This window comes from Heterocephalus glaber, unplaced genomic scaffold (genome assembly GCF_053883595.1).
Source record: "Heterocephalus glaber isolate CG9 unplaced genomic scaffold, H.glaber_assembly_v1.0 deba00001472, whole genome shotgun sequence".
Classification (NCBI taxonomy): Eukaryota; Metazoa; Chordata; class Mammalia; order Rodentia; family Bathyergidae; genus Heterocephalus; species Heterocephalus glaber.
The window spans coordinates 78,167,379-78,176,740 of record NW_028258315.1 but is presented as its reverse complement, the minus strand read 5'-3'; the positions used below and the strand labels follow the sequence as shown (position 1 = coordinate 78,176,740).

The window sequence follows — 9,362 nt, the reverse complement described above, 5'->3', positions numbered from 1 at the left end:
TTTTCCCACAGATGACTAAAATTTATCATTCTTTATGGCAGAGTAGTACTTCATTGTGTATAAATACAGTACTACATTTTCTTTACTCATTTATCTGTTGGACATATAGGCTGCTTCTAAGATTTAGGTATTATGAATTGTGTTGCATACATAGGTATGCATGTATCACTATAATGTATTTAACTTTTTTTGGAAAGATACATAGAGGTAGAATAGTTGGGTCAAATGGAATTTCTAGTTTTAGTTTTAGGAAGAATCTCCATGCTGATTTCCACGGTGGTTGTTCTAGCTTACTTTCCCATCAACAATGTAGAAGGGTTGGTTTCTTTTTCCCTATAGCCTTGCCAGCATCTGTTCTTATTTGATTTATTGATGATAGCCATTCATTTTTAGAGATTTTTAAATATTTTTCTTTAGTACATATTTGCAGTACATGCAATTTATAATCATCTTGGGGAGTGAGTACATGTATATAATACAGCAGGTTTCTTTTTTAAATCCCTTTCCTTTTCCCTCCCACCTCTCTCCTCTAAATCCCCTTTCCCTTTTTTCATTCTTATTGATATTATTAATCTTACCTGATGTTTATGACATGATATTAATGTTTATACTCATTGATGTTATTAAGTTCCTGTACGTGATAAAACTATTCGATTTATTTCCCCTCCCCTCCCCTTCTTTCCTTGCCCTTGGTCTTCTGGACCCCTTTCCTTTTTCAAAAGATCTATCCCCTTGTCTCCTACTGTCCATCGTTTATTGTGCTCTTTGTTTGTAATTTGCCTCACTCAAATGAGAGATACCATATGGTATTTAAGGTTGTGTGTCTGATTTATTTCATTCAACATTATATTTTCCAAGTGCATCCATTTTCCTACAAATATCTCAAATTTGTCTAAACATTGTTATGAATGTATCCCTGTAGTATGATGTCATTAGCCCTTTGGGGAAGATGCCTAGAAGGAGGATAGCTGGGTCATATAGAATTTCAAATTTTAGTGCTTTGAGAAATCTCCATACTGATTTCCATAATGGTTGCACTAATTTTTATTTCCACCAACAATGTAGGAGGATTTCTTTGTCACCACAACCACACCAACATTCGTTATTTTTTGGCTTTTTGTTGATTGCCATTCTTTCTGGAGTAAGATGGAATCTTAGTGTTTGTTATGGCTTGTGTCAAGATGGCCTCCCAAAGCCTCATGTGATCATAGGTTGGGCTTTTCAGAGGTGGCTGAATTTAGGGTGTGTGATGCTGGGATTAAGTATGTGATGCTAGGATCAAGGGTGTGTGATTACTAAATTAGTCCACTGATTGGTTTGGCATAGTTCTGAATGTGGATAATAGGAAGGCCATCCTGGGTGTGAGTGCTACCTACCCTAAGGGCATGTAGCCTGGATAGAATATAAGGGACAGAAAGAAGGCTGCTGCCATCACTTGCTGCTTCTTCAGTACTTTGCTACCTTCTGCCCACCATGAACTGTTTCTTCTCTGCGATGCCTCTGCATAATGCTACCCTGCCTTGGAGCCACCCAAGTATGAACTGAAACCTCTGCAAACTGTGAGCTACAATAAACATTTGGGTGTTGGGTACTTTGTTTCAGCAATGAGAAAAGAAACTAAGATAGCATTGCTTTAATTTGCATTTCTCTAGTGGCCAGAAATGTTCAACAATTTTTCATTTATTTGTTGGCCATTTGTACTTCTTCCTCTGAGAAATGTCTGTTAATTTCACTTGCCAATTTTCTGATTGGGTCTTTTATTTTAAGTGGTCTGATTTTTTTTTTTGTACCGGGGATTGAACTCAGGACCTTGTGCTTTCGAGGCAGGCGGTGGAACCACTGAGCTAAATCCCCGGCCCTGGTCTGATTTTTTTTTTTTTTGTTCTTTATATATTCTAGATATTAGCCTTTTGACCAAAAAAGACTGGTGAAAACTTTTTCTTATTCTGTAGGTTGTCATTTTACTAGTTGATTCCTTTGCTGTGCAGAAGCTTTTAATTTAATGTAATCTCATATTTCTTGTGCAGTTGTGGTTCTGTTTAGGAAATCCTTTCCTACACCAATGACTTCAAGTGTTTTACCTATTTTATCTTCCATTAGGTCCAGTGTTTCTGTTTTAATGTTTAGATCTTTTATTGATTTCGATTTTAGTTTAATACATGGTGAGAGAGATGTGTCCTGTTTCAATCTTTTGCAAACAAATATCCAGTTTCCCAGCACCATTTGGTGAATAGGCTGTCTTTCCTTCAACATATGCTTTTGGTCCCTTTGTCAGATGACATAGCTGAATGTGTCTTGGGGTGTTTCTGTATCCTCTAATAGTTTCCACTGATCTACGTGTCTGTTTTTGTTCTAGTACCATGCTGTTTTTACCACTGCTGCTTTGTAGTATAGCTTGAAGTCAGGTATTGTTATGCCTCCTGCCTTGCTCTTGTTGCCTAAGATTGCTTTTGCCATTCTGGGTCTCTTCTGGTTCCATATGTATATTAGGGTTATTTTTTCTGGATCTGTAAAGTGTGCTGTTGGTATTTTGATCAGAACTGCATTGAATCTGCTAACGGTTTTGGGAATATGGCTATTTTGACAGTATTGATTCTGCCTATCCAGGAGGAGACATTTTTCCATTATATGATGTCCTCTCCAATCTCCTTTTTCAGAGTAGTGTAGTTTTCTTTATAGAGGTTTTTTTTTTTTACTACCTTGGTTAGGTTAATTCCGAGGTATTTCATTTTTCTTGATGCTACCATGGATGATATTGTTTTCATCTCATCAAGTTCATTATTGATGTACACAAATACTGTTGATTTTTGTGTATTGATTTTGTATTCTGCTACATTGCTTTGAAGTTGGTTATTAATTCTAAGAGTTTTTTTGGTGGAGTTCTTTAGGTCTTCTATGTAGAGTATTATGTCATCTGAAAATCATGATAATTTGAGTTCTTCCTTTTATTTCTCTTCTCTTGATAGATTGCTCTGGCTAATGTTTTGAGTACAGTGGATCCTGACTTATGTACTGGATTTGTTCTTGAGGGCTGATTATAACTCCAGTTGGTTGTAAGTCAATACAGCTGAAATCTGGATTTTTTTTTTGGTAGTGGGGATTGAACTCAGGTCCTTGCTCCTGAGGGGCAGGCTGCAGAACCACTAAGCTAAATCCCTGGCCCTGAGATCTGGATGTTTACCTGGGTACACACTATAGAAAACAAGAGGCAGATGAATCTTCCATTAACCTAATTAACCCAAGTTGTTTGTATGTCAGATTGGTTGTAACTTGAGAGTCCACTGTACTATGTTGAAAAGAAGTGGTCATAATGGATATCCTTGTCTTTTTCCTGGTTTTGGAGGAAATGCTTTTAATTTTTTTCCTGTTTAACATGATGTTGGCCATTGGTTTGTTATAAATGGCTTATATTAAATTCATGTATTGTCATTCTATACCTGTTTTCTTCAAGGTTCTTCATAAAAAGGGGTTGGATTTTGTCAAAAGCATCTACTGATATGATTGTGTGGTTTTTGACCTTGCTTCTGTTTATGTGAAGTATTACATTTATTAACTTGCATATTTTGAACGATCATTGCATTTCTGGGATGAAACTTGCTTGGTCATGATGTATGATGCATTTGATGATGTGCTACATTTTATTTGCTAGTGTCTTGTTGAGGATTTTTGCATCTATGTTCATTAAGGAGACTGGACTGTAGTTTTCTTTTTTGTTGGATTCAGAGTGATGCTGGCTTTCATAAATGAATTTGAAAGCGGTCTGTCCCTTTTAATTTCTTTGAAGAGCTTGAGGAGTATAGATACTATAACATCCTTAAAGGTTTTGTATAATTGAGCAGTGAATCCATCAGATCTTGGGCTTTTTTAAATTGGTAGATTATTACTGTCTGAATTGCATTGTTCAGGATTTTTTGTCTTCTCGTGTTAGCTTTGGTAATTTTTATGGACCTGGGAATCTGTCCATTTCTTCAAAAATTTCCAATTTGTTGGAATACAGTTTTTCATAGTAGTTACTATCTTTTGAAATTTGATGATGTCTGTTGTGATTTCACCTTTTTCATTTCTAATTGCATTGATGTGAGTCTTTTCTCTCCTGATAAGTTTAGCTAAGGGTTTATTTTGTTTATTCTTTCAAAGAACCAGCTCTTCAATTCATTGATTCTTCATAATTTTTTTTTTTTTTTTTGGTACTGGGGATTGAACTCGGGACCTTGCACTTGCGAGGCAGGTGGTGGCACCACTGAAGTAAATCCCCGGTCCTGTTCTTCATAATTTTTTGTCTTGATTTCATTGATATCTGCTCTAATCTTTATGATTATCCTCCTTAATTTCGGTTTCCACTTGGATTGTTGTTGTTTCTCAAATATCTTAAAGTTCCTCATATGGTTATTTATTTGATCTTGCTCTGTTTTGCTAATGTGAGCATTGATTGCAATGAACTTCCCTCTTAGGACTGCTTTCATAGTATCTCAGAGGTTTTGGTGAGTTGTACAGGTATTGGCATCAACTTCCAGAAATTTAAATATTTCTTCCTTGACCCTTCTAAGACCTGCTGGTTGTTCAGGAGTATGTTATTAATTTTCCAGGTGATTCTACATTTTCCATGATTTTTTCTGCCATTGATTTCTATTTTCAATGCTGCATATGGGGTGATTTTGATTCTTTTATATTTAAGCAGGCTTTGTGGACTAGTTTATGGTCTATTTTGGAGAAAGTGCTTTGCTCTGCAGAAAAGAATGTATACTTTGTTGTTTTGGGATATAATACTCTATACATATCTATTAAGTCCGCATGTTCAAGGGTGTGGTTCAGTTTTGATATTTCTTTATTGATTTTTTGTTGAATAGATCCTTCTCTGTGAAAGAGATCCCCAGTGTGATTGTGTTAGTATTTATTTGATCTTTTATGCTCATCAGTATTATGCTTTTATGCTCATCAGTATTTGTTTTATGAAGATAGGTACTCCAGTATTTGGTGCATAAATATTTATAATTGTTATTTCTTCTTGTTGGATTGTTCTTTAACTCATGTGTAGTGACCTTCATTGCTTCTTCTAAATCATCTTTAGCTTGAAGTTTACCATGTCTAAGATTAAAATTGCTACTTCTGCTTGTTTTCAGGCTTCTGGTGCATAAAATACTGTTTTCTGTTCTTCGATTTTTAATCTACAAATGTCTTTTTGGATTAGATGAGTTTCTTGAATGCAACATACTGTGCAATTATGTTTTTCGATCCAGTCTACCAATTTGTGACTTTTAATTGGGATGTTGTGGCCATTAACATTGAGAGATATTACTGAGATGTGTTGATTATTTACTATCATTTCACTCTTTCTCTTTTTCTTTTTCTATCATTTTTTGATTATGGCCATTCTTTCTGGAGTAAGATGGAATCTCAGCATGTTTTTTTGGTACCGGTGATCGAACTCAGGACCTTGTGTTTGTGAGGCAGGTACTGGCACCACTGAGCTAAATCCCTGGCTCCTCAGCATTGTTTTAGTCTGCATTTCTCTAATGAACAGAGTTATTGAACATTTTTCATATGTTAGCCATTTGTACTACTACTTCCTAGAAGTGTTATTCATTCCACTTGCCCATTTTTTCACTGGGTCTTTTATTTAGGAGAGGATCTAATTTTTTTGAGTTCTTTGTATATTCTAGGTATTAGCCCACTGTCCAAGGAATACCTGACAATTTTCCCCCCCATTTTGTAGTTTGTCTCTTCACTCTGTTGGTTGTTTCCTTTGGTGTGGAGAAGCTTTTTAATTTGACATAACCCCATTTGTCTCATTCAGTTATTTGATACCCAATAAAGTGGTTGGAGACAAGGAAATTTGTTAGTAACATGTCCAAGATGAGAGTGTAGGTATCATTCGAACTCAGAACTCAAGTTTTTAACTGCTACAGTAGGTAGAAACATGGAAAAGTACTTAAAATACTTTGTTTGAAAAAGCAGAGTATAAACATATTTAGGGATAACACTATAAAAATATGTATGTGTGTGGACAAGGATCTGTACAAATGAATCTGCATATTATAGTCATGTGAATTATGTGTGAAACATTCTTTAACATTGTTCATATACTTTGAGAAAAAGTTTTAGAAGCCATGAGTTCACAAATAATTCTTCCACCGCTACTATTATTATTGTGCTTTCATCTGTGGGCACAAAGTGTGCGTGCTTCCAGGATTCCTGTTCCACATTCACTGCCTCCTCTACCCTCTCATTACCTCCCCACAGGAGGCCAAGTGCTTACGTTAATGCTATGTGCTTCTCACTGACAGCTGCTCAGTAACCTCCTAGGACCCAGTGCAGGACAGTCACTGTTTAGCCAGTGCATTCCTCAGCAAAGTAATTCCATCTTTGTATTACTGTTCTCTGCTAAGGGGTCCTGCTTTTTTTTTTTCTTCACTAGAGCCTTAATATAATCTGGCCTCTGGATTAGGGGTTTTTCAGAGAATTTTGGCTTTCACCTGTGTCACTGGGTCTTCTAGACAAATAGTGGTTAAAGGGTAGGGACCTGTGCATTTGTGCCTTGAGTTCTGTAACACTGTTAGTTATTACTGTTGTTTCTCATTCAGTCTTAGGGGCTGAGTAACCTTTGATAAGAACTTCAGACAATCTAAGTGACAAGTTGCAAGTGGTATGGGCTCCTGAAGTGGATTGTTGGTCCTTGGACACTGCACATATTTTTGAGTATTGTTCCTTTAAGTAGCAAGGCTTGGACATTATTTCTGTTCAGGTGAATGGCCTTGGCTCCTGAGTAGAGGACCCAGAAGTAGTGCTTGCTACCGAAGCTATGACACCCAGAGACCAGGTGATCAGGGTTCTGCATGCTGATAAAAATACTGAAAAGGCAGCAGCTGAGGTTCTCCATTTCTTCAAGGTGCTCTTCTGCTGCCAGCAGGTAGCAATACATATCTATTACTTTTATCAGATACATATCCAACAGCTATGCCTGTTCAAACTCAAGGATAGAGTTTTTATTGTCGTGAGCTCTGAAGTACAGAGCTTCTAAGCTTCCCAGCAAGTCCACATTATCTCACAGTACATACCTTTTCCTAGTGAACAAATAGTATCGATTGTTCTTGAGTTGTCACCAGTGTGCACAAAAGCATAGGCTTTGATCCCCACAGGGAGCCAGCCTGAGTAAGGGACAGTCAGATCACATTCACTGTCATTGATGCCGCTCTGCACTTTTTACAGAAAGGGATGGAAACCTTGAATGGCATCCAGGGCTAGTGGGCACTGCTGCAGTGCTTCCCTGAGCCTGGTGACTGATATTGCTTCTGATAGGGTTCCCCGCATCGTGTTTATTTTGGAAGCTGAAGGGATCCCATCAAGTATAGAAATGGCACATTTATCTTGTCTTTGCATGATATAACTTTCAGCCATTTTGTATTTTACTCCAATTTCAGGTGGAAGACACTGCCTTTGTAGAATAGATGCAGGATTTTGGGTTGAAGGCCTCACTTTTTGAAGTTTCACTTAGGGCTTTCTTCTGTTGTAAAACCATGGTATACTTACAGCACCCCAGGATTCCCTATTGTGAAACAGAGTATCTGCATGATACACCAAAAGCTGCTACTTTTGAAATGGGGAAGATAACTTCACTAGAAAGCAGAGAGAGTACACCCCGGGTTGTTGTTACCACTGTACATGTTATGGGTTGTGTTTAGGTGTCGCCTCATGGAGTCATGGGTGGGGCTTTTCAGAGGTGGCTGGATCTAGAGTGTGTGACATGGTGCAATGCTAGGATCACGGGCACTAGGATTAAGGGTGTCAGTGCTACCCACCCTAAGTAGCCTGGATAAGATATAAGGGATAGAAAGAGCTGTGATCATCCCTTGTTGCTTTGCTACCTTCTGGCCACCATGAACTGTTTCTCCTCTTTGATGTCACCCTGCCTTGGAGCCATCTGATAATAGATTGAAACTTTTACAAACTGTGAGCTAAATAAACCTTTCCTCTTTTAACTTTGGGTGTTGGGTGTTTTCTCTCAGCAATGAGAAAAGTAACCAAGATGGTCCATAACAAGCTGTTGAGAAGCTGTACGTTGGAGTGTAGCCATTCATGGCCAAGCCTTCCTGCCAGGCGAGACCACAGGTAGCTGAGGCTGCAGTGGCATGAAAAGCAGGTAGATGATTCTTAGGGAAGATTCCAAAATCCTTTCAATCTTTCTTTGCCAATCTTTCTTTTGTATTGGTTCTGGGAGAATCAGTTTGCTATTTCAGTAGCCGATTCAAAATGTGATGTTTCTCTTACTTAGTATTTAAAAAAAATATAAATGTAACATATTTTATACTGGAAAAACTTTTTATGATTAATATTGTGTTGAATCTTCTTGAATGTAGTATTAACTACACTTATTAGTGTGTTTTCCTTGGTTATTAGTTCTCCTGTTTCTTTTTTTTTTTTTTTTTTTGGTACTGGGGATCGAACTCAGGACCTTGCACTTGCAAGTTAGGCAGTGGCACCACTGAGCTAAATCCCTGGCCCCAGTTCTCCTATTTCTTATTAGGACTTCTCTTTTTTTCTCATATATTGGGATTCTTGTTAATCTATTCATATTTATAGGAAGTTTAGACTTAAAACATTGAGCTCTGAAGCCCAATATAGAAGCCCATTTCTGGTGGTTACAGTGGAGGGAACAGGAAGGGTGGCTGAGTGCATCATATGACAGGCTGTATGGTCAGCCTACAGCACAGCGGGGTCCTCCTGTGGATGGAAATGTCCAGGTGTGGTGCTTTGCTTCTCTGATCTCAGCAGCCCCATTGGAGTTGCACATGGCTTTGATCTGCTTCTTGGTCCCACACCAACAGGAACTCTAGGAGCATCCTCTGCTAGTTCTTGCTCATGGTTTACAGAGATTAATCTCAGGATCACTGTCAAGGAGGCAGATCCTACCATCATCAGATATGCACACACAGAAGGCATAGTGGCAGCTGGGAGTGATAGCACACATCTGTAATCCTAGCACTTGGGAGGCTGAGGCAGGAAGATCACCACGCATTCAAAGCCAGCTTGGGCTACCTAGTGAGTTCAAGACCAGTCTGAATTACATAGTGAGACACTGTTTTAAAAAAAGAAAAAGGCATAGTGGAGTCTGTCTGGCTCAGCTCTTTCAAAATTAGATCCTTAATTATTATCTTAATATTTGGAAGAAGGCTGTTCTCTATTTTTTATATATGTTGATGCTAAATTATGGATTTTCTGTAGGAATTTAAAAAACTGTTCTTATCTCTATAGTGAATTTTTTTTAAAAAAAAGAAATGTTATACATTTAAAAGAGTACATTTACTGTTTGATTGTAGAGTTTTTATTTTTGGTACCGGGGATGGAACTCAGAACCTTGCACTTGC

The 9,362-nt window shown here is 37.7% G+C and overlaps 1 pseudogene; it reads right to left on the bottom strand.

Annotated features, from left to right (window-relative positions):
* Positions 1-6,288: 6,288 nt before the first annotated feature.
* Positions 6,289-7,181, bottom strand: LOC101702125 (anaphase-promoting complex subunit 7 pseudogene; annotated as a pseudogene).
* Positions 7,182-9,362: the final 2,181 nt, after the last annotated feature.